This window comes from Triticum dicoccoides, chromosome 4A (assembly GCF_002162155.2).
Source record: "Triticum dicoccoides isolate Atlit2015 ecotype Zavitan chromosome 4A, WEW_v2.0, whole genome shotgun sequence".
NCBI classification, from domain to species: Eukaryota; Viridiplantae; Streptophyta; class Magnoliopsida; order Poales; family Poaceae; genus Triticum; species Triticum dicoccoides.
Genome location: NC_041386.1, coordinates 335,560,401 through 335,568,562, shown reverse-complemented (window position 1 = coordinate 335,568,562; position 8,162 = coordinate 335,560,401).

The following is an 8,162-nucleotide window of genomic DNA, read 5'->3' as shown; positions in this document are numbered from 1 at the left end:
GGGCGGCTGCGGCGGCGGTGGCTGGGGCTCCAGGGGGGCTCCGGCAGGGTTATAAAGAGGGGGGGGCGGCCAACTTGGGGAAGGGGGCGGCTTCGGGAGGCGTGTCTGCCCCCGACACGGCGGCGGCGGCGGCTCTGGTCGGGACTCCGGTCCCGATCCGGCTGGGGAGGCGGTGGCGCAGGCAGGCCGGCCTGGCTGGGCTGGGATTCGGCCTAGTCGGGCGCGCAGTATTATTTTTTTAAAATAATTCCGCCGACATAAATAAAATCCTAGAAAAATAATTAAAAATCTAAAAATGCCAAAACAAATTTTCACCGCCTAAATAAAATATTTAGGACGTGGTGAACATTTTCTTGGCTCTAAAATGCAATTTTGAAAACGTGCAATTTTTCTAATGCAAATAAAATCCGAATAAAACCAAATAAAATCCAATAAATGATTTTAATATTTTTCGTCCAATATTTCATTTATTTTGGAGAAGTCATATTATCTCCACTCATTTGATTTAATATGAATTATTTTTCGGGGAGAAAAAAATATTAAAATCAAAATCCTCGTTTCATTATTTGATAGAAATCAAAGATGAAAACCGTAAAAATCCCCAACTCTCTCCGTGGGTCCTTGAGTTGCTTAGGATTTCGTGGATTAAGGAACGGAAATGCAATAAATCATGATATGCATGGATGATCTATGTATAACATTCCAAATTGAAAATTTGGGATGTTACAAACCTACCCCCCTTAAGATGAATCTCACCCTCGAGATTCGGGTTGGCTAGAAAATAGGTATGGGTGGTCCTTGAGGAGATCATCCTCTCGTTCCTAGGTGGCTTCATCTTCGGTATGGTGGCTGCACTGAACTTTGCAAAACATGATAACCTTACTGCGGTTGACTCTGCTGGCAAAACTCAAGAATCTTAACTGGCTTCTCCTTGTAAGTCAGATCACTGTCCAACTGAATCGACTCCAAGGGTACTGTATATCTTAATGGTATATCAGCCATCTCAGCATGACACTTCTTTAGCTGTGAAACATGGAACACATCGGACTCCTGACAATCCCTCGGGTAGCTCCAAGTTGTAGGCAACTTCTCCCATCCGTTCCAAAATGCGATACGGTCCTACAAATCTCGGGGCTAACTTTCCTTTAACTCCAAAACGTTCCACTCCACGCAAGGGCGATACTCGCAGATATGCTCTATCTCCAATCTCGTAAGTTACCAACTTGCGTTTTGAGTCTGCATAACTCTTCTGCCTGGACTGGGCAATCTTCAGTCGGTCTCGGATCAGTTTTACCTTCTCCTTAGACTCCTTGATCAAGTCTGGTCCAAACAACTGTCGGTCTCCTACCTCGTCCCATATTAATGGTGTTCTGCACCTACGTCCATACAGGGCTTCAAACGGCGCCATCTTCAAACTGGCTTGGTAGCTATTGTTGTACGAGAACTCTGCATACGGCAAATTGTCATCCCAACTAGATCCATAATCTAGCGCACAGGCTCTCAACATGTCCTCCAAAATTTGATTGACTCTCTCGGTCTGTCCATCTGTCTGCGGGTGAAACGCTGTACTGAAATCCAATCTCGTTCCCAAAGTCTGGTGTAACTGATGCCAAAACTTTGAAGTAAACTGCATTCCTCGATCTGATACGATGGTCCTCAGAACTCCATGCAGACATACGATCCTGGACATATAAATCTTGGCCAATTTGCACTTGTATAGGTGGTTTTCACTCGGATGAAGTGAGCTACTTTGGTCAAACGATCAACTACTACCCATATGGAAATCATATCTTGCTTTAGTCCTGGGTAATCCGGTGATAAAGTCCATGCCAAGTTTATCCCACTTCCATTCGGGTATCGGCATAGGCTGTAACAGTCCTGCTGGCTTCTGGTGCTCTGCCTTGACTCTCTGACATACATCACATACGGCTACATACTCGGCAATATCCTTCTTCATACCAATCCACCAGAAACGTTCCTTCAAATCCAAATACATCTTGGTGTTTCCGGGATGTATCGAGTATGGTGAGTCATGAGCCTCTTGAAGTATTAACTTTCTGACCTCCTGATTATTGGGCACGTAAATTCGGTCTTCAAACCATAGGGTATCATGCTCATCCTCACGAAAACCTTTGGCCTTTCCTTTGCCCATCTTCTCCTTTATCTCGGCAATCTCTTTGTCATCCTTCTGAGCTTCCTGAATCTTGTCCAGCAATGTCGACTGAACCTCCATTGTGGCAATGAACCCTCTAGGTACAATCTCTAATCAAAGTTCCATGATGTCCTCTGCTAACTCCTTCGGCAGTCCTTTACTTTCGAGGATATTAGCATAACTTTTCTGACTCAAGGCGTCTGCTACGACATTGGCCTTTCCCTGATGATAGTGTAGCTTCATGTCATAATCCTTTATAAGCTCCAACCATCTCCTCTGTCTAAGGTTCAGCTCCTTCTGGGTGAAGATGTACTTCAAACTCTTGTGATCCATGTACACATCACAACGGTTTCCAATAAGATAGTGTCTCCAAGTCTTCAATGCATGCACTACGGCTGCTAGCTCCAAATCATGCATGGCATAATTCAGCTCATGAGGTTTTAGTTGTCGTGAGGCATACGAAACAACTCTTCCGTCCTGCATAAGCACACATCCAAGTCCTAAGCGAGAGGCGTCGCAATACACTTGGAACTCATTATGTATATCTGGCAGTACTAGCACTGGGGCTGTAGTCAAACGTTTGTTCAACTCCTGGAAACTTGATTCACAATCTTCTGTCCATTTAAACTTGGTATCCTTCTTTAACAGTTCAGTCATTGGTTTTGCAATCTTGGAAAAATTCTCAAGGAATCTCTGGTAGTATCCTGCGAGTCCAAGAAAACTGCGGATCACGCTAACTGAGGTGGGTGCCAACCATTCAGTGACTGACTGAACCTTGCTGGGGTCTACTGCTATACCTTCTCTTGATATAACATGTCCAAGGAATCCGACTTCCTTCAGCCAAAACTCGCATTTGCTAAACTTACCATACAACTGGTGTTCCCTGAGCTTCTCGAGAACTAAATGCAAATGCTCCTTGTGCTCCTCTTCGTTCTTCGAGTATACCATGATATCATCAATAAATACCACAACAAACTTTTCCAAATACTCCATGAACACCTTGTTCATCATGCTCATGAAATAGGCAGGGGCGTTAGTCAGTCCAAACGACATGACCATATACTTGTATAATCCATATCGCGTTGTGAATGCCGTCTTTGGTATGTCCTTCTCTCGTATCTTCAACTGATGATACCCCGATCGTAAATCGATCTTTGAGAACACTTTAGCTCCTTGCAATTGATCAAACAGATCGTTGATCATCAACAGTGGGTACTTGTTCTTTATCGTCACTTCATTCAAGGCTCGATAATCAACAACCATCCTTAGGGATTTATCCTTCTTCTCAACCAAAAGTACTGGGGCTCCCCAAGGTGATGAACTTCTTCGGATGTATCCTTTCTCTAATAACTCCTTGATATGTTTCTTAATTTCCTCCAGGTCATTTGTAGGCATCTAATAGGGTCTCTTGGATATTGGTCCTGTCCCTTGCAACAGTTCTATCAAAAACTCAATGTCTTTGTCCGGTGGCATGCCTAGTAATTCCTCTGGGAAAATATCCGGGTAATCCTTTTCTACCGCCACTTCCTCCTGAACAACTCCCGTAAGGGCATTCACTTGGCTCCTCCTAGGCACATGCCTAGACACATACTTAATCCTTTTTCCCTCCGGGGTGGTGAGATAAATCGACTTACTAACACAGTCAATGCTTCCTCCATACTTTGACACCTAGTCCATACCCAATATCACATCCAATCCTTGCGACTCTAAGATAATTAGGTCGGATGAAACACATGTGTGCCAATGGTTAAGGGTATCTGGTCACACCATCGGCTAGCCATATACTCTGCTCCGGGTGAACTCACTAAAAGAGGGGTCCTAAGGGTTTGGGTTGGCAGTTTAAACTTATCCACGAATCCCCTTGATATATATGAATGCGATGCACCAGTATCGAAAAGTACAAGAGCGGTAGATGACTTAACCAAAAACTTAACTATTACCTCGTCCGGCTGCTCTTCAACCTCCTCCACGTTAACGTTGTTCACTTGTCCTTTGTTGAATGGATTAGGCTTCTTCCCAGCGCTTCCATTTCCGTTTCCATTCCTTCCTTCAGGGCAATCGTTGGCATAGTGCCCTGTCTTCCCGCACTTAAAGGAGGTAACCTGACTTAGGTCTCTTTTGGCGGGTGTGGACGGGTTGGAGCGGTTCTGATTGTTGTTAGCTCCGTTCCCATTCCCATTCTTAGCACCACTGTGGTTATGTGATCCTCCTCCAGTGTGGTTGTGACCTCCATGGTTATGAACAAGTCCCCCCGAGTTCGGGGTTAGGCGAGGCTTCTGCTGAGCTCCTGAATTATACTTCCCTTGTCCATACTTCCTCTTGCGGCTCTCAATCTGCTGCTGCTTCCCTTCAATCATAAGAGCCTTGTCTACCAACTCCTGGTAGCTGTTGAAGGTTGCTACCATCAAATGCATACTCATCTCATCATTCAGCCCTTCCATAAACTTCTCCTGCTTCGCGGCATCTGTGGCCACATCATTAGGGGCATAGCGTGATAACTTGCTAAACTCATCCATGTACTGAGCCATAGTACGGTTCCCCTGGCGTAGGTTGCGGAACTCCCGCTTCTTCATCTGCATAGCTCTAGTTGAGACATGGGCTGTGCGGAAGGCTTGCTGAAACTGGTCCCAAGTGACATTGGCTACAGGAAAAGTGGCTGTGTAATTATCCCACCATGAGGCTACTGGTCCATCCAATTGATGTGCGGCAAAGCGCACCCTCTCAGCATCTGTGCAACCTGCGGTGGTCAACTCCCTTACAATACGGCGTAGCCAATCATCAGCAACTATAGGCTCGATGCTACTGGAAAACACCGGTGGCTGTAACCATAGAAAATGGGCTAGGTTGTCCACTGGCGGTGGGTTGTTGTTGTTGTTGTTGCCCTGGTTCTGAACTAGTAATTGCATCAAGGCATTTTGCTGCTGGATCAACTAGGTGAGTTCTGGTGGGAAAGTAAAACCGGTGTCACGTCTCGGAGGCATCTGATGGGTTTAGATGGAAGAGATTATAATAGAAAAGGGGTCTAATGAGAAAACACTACCCATATGCACATGATACAAACACAATCATTTCACTCAATCAATCAAGCAAGGGCATACAAACGGTCTAGAACTATCGCAAAAGTGCTCACTACTACTATATACATGGGGGAAATACTACTAATAGTTGGTGGTCATCTAGAAATTTTCATCGGTGGAAGACTCCATGATGTCTGCTCCAGCTTCGTATTCAAAGTCATCATCACTAGGGTCGGAGTCGGTGTCGTCGATGATGATGTAGTCCTCGGGGCGTATTTCCTTGGGTTCTTCTTCTTCTTCTGTTGGTGCTGGTCCTCCCATGAATACTCCGATCTTCTTGACTAGGTCGTCATTTTTCTCCAGTAGGGTCTTGATTTCCTCCTCATATCCATCACGTGTAAACTTGAGATCTTCCTCTAGCTCGATGATCCTAGTCTTCGCCTTCTTCAAGTCCATCATGTCCATGCACATCTGGTTCTCCTGACGTCGGATGTGCTGGTTTAACTCCTGTATGAAAGCTGCAATATCCTTCCTGGTGTCGATTACTTCCCATTGCTCGTTGCGGTGCCCATATATTTGGTAGATTGTGTCCTTAAGTTCCCTGTTGTAAACTTCTCCAATGCGTCCCATTGTAATGTGGGCTTCCATGCACTTGCCTAAACTCCAGGCAGGTGCTTCGAAAGAAAACTCTATGGGTTTGGAAGTTGGCGAGAACATCCTTCCTGGAACTTGTACTTGAATCGTCTAGCGCTCCTCTTCAGGTAAAGTGGCGTTGTACGTCCCGGTGAAGCTTGGCATTCCAATGTTCAAGTACCTAGTGAATTCCTTCAGGTGACTACCAAAAGGTGTGTCTTCATCCGGTTGTGCAAACTTGTTCTTCATCTCCGCCATCCTAAAGAGTAGAAAGTGGAGAGGAGTCAGAAATGAGTAGAGAAGTGTGACCTAGGGTTTATCTTAGTGGTCATGTCCTACACTCAGTGTGTGTTCTGATACCATCTTGTAGCGACCAGACCTCAGACGGTCCAATCTCTGTGCTCAGGTGTCATCCCTGGATCAGTAATGCTGACACCACACAGTACTTGAAGGATTTATAACAGAGTAGCAATCACACACTTATTACATCGAATGTCTCAAAAGAGAACTTATTACAATAACATGGCTTAAGGCCATCTAATGCGATAACAGCAGAAGGCTTGGAAGATAAAGTGAGTCCATCAACTCCAAAGGCATAGCTGAGCTGCACGGCAATGACCTAACGAACCTTACTCCTCGTCCGAAAAGTCTGCAACATAATACGTTGCAGCCCGAAAACGGGTCAGCACATGGAATATGCTGGCAATATAACACAGTAGAGCAAGAACAGAATAATTCTATCACTACATGCATATATGGCTGGTGGAAAGCTGTATGGTTATAGTTTTTACGAAATTCCAAGTTTTCCCTACAACAAAGAAATAGATTTTAATTTAACTATCATGGTGGTTGAAACATCATTGAGAAGGTACCCCCAACTCAATCCCAACTAAAGTGATTAACAACCCAACAATATTAATTAAACATGGTGAGATACATGTGATAACTCAAGTACTAGATACTCAAGAATTGTCCATAACCGGGGACACGGCTAACCATGATTAGATTGTACACTCTGCAGGGGTTTGCACACTTCTCCCCACAAGACTTGAATCGCCTCCGTTGGATTTCTCGCACTATATGGTGTTTGAGAAACGGATGACCGAGACACAGTCTTTCAGAAACATTAACTCTCTACTCCGGGCAGACCATACCAAACCTACAAAACCCACTACCTGCTGATCCACCTCTTCAAGAGCTTCACGTAACTTACTCAACTATGCTAGAGCCCATAATAGCTTGTGGCTGCACACGGAAGTTTCTAGCATGAATCATCTCAGTTCCCTTTGATCCTGGGTGGCGGTCCATAGGAAGATCACACGGGTACCCCAGGATTTCCAAAAATAAAAACAGAAAACACTGGGTTCCCCAGGTGCCTCAATCCACCCAGTTGTTTGATTAAGTTGCCACCTTAAGTTGAACCATTAATTAAGTATCTCACATCTGTCGTGGATTTCACTCAAACCCGAACCACGTGTACGAGCATAGCGTGGCAATATAAGCAATACGTAGAAGTAACTCCCAAGGGTTTGAAGGCAATAGGTTCTACCTCAGCAACTACTTCCCAACCCACAAGTTAGTGACATCCTAATCATGCAATGTTTGAGGATTGGAACTAATGCACAAAAACTGGGTTTGGCAAGAGTATGATCAATGTGTTACTTGCCTAGCTGACGATCCGCGAATCCTAGAGACTCATAGTAACACGCTTCGCACTCCGGGAATTCAATCGCAATCAAACAATAACATACATAAGTAACAAGCAATGATGCACGAGAAAAAATCAAATAAGAGAGGTTGACCAAAAAGTTCAACTTAAGAACTCTGGTTTGCAAAAGAATCAAATCGAACAAAGCAACAAAACTCAACCGGCGAACGAAAGAAACTTTGTTTACTATTCTGAACTTAGGTCAAATTTTTACAGTAGCAAAACTTGTTTGAGTTGATTAACCAGAAAGAGGGTTTCGAGACGAAACTCCAGGCGCTTGAATAGCCTGATTCCGATAAATGAGGGAAAAGATAAACAGAAACTAAGATTGGATCCGAAATCACGATCAAAAAAATCGCGGAATAAATCCGAGAAAAAGAAAAACGAAAAACAGATTAACAAATGAACATTCATTATCTGGATCTAGACGAAGAACACGTTCGTTAAAACAAACGAACGAACGCTCGCTAAATAAATAAACCATAGAAAAACCGATCTATAAATAAACAAAAACAAAACTAGGGTTTTCTATAAAAAACATAACGGTTTTGTTTGGAAAACCGGGGCGGCGGGGCGGCTACCTCGGCTCGGCTCCGGCGGGGCTCCGGTGCTGCGGCGGGGCGGCATGGGGTGCGGGGCTGCGGTGGCGGGC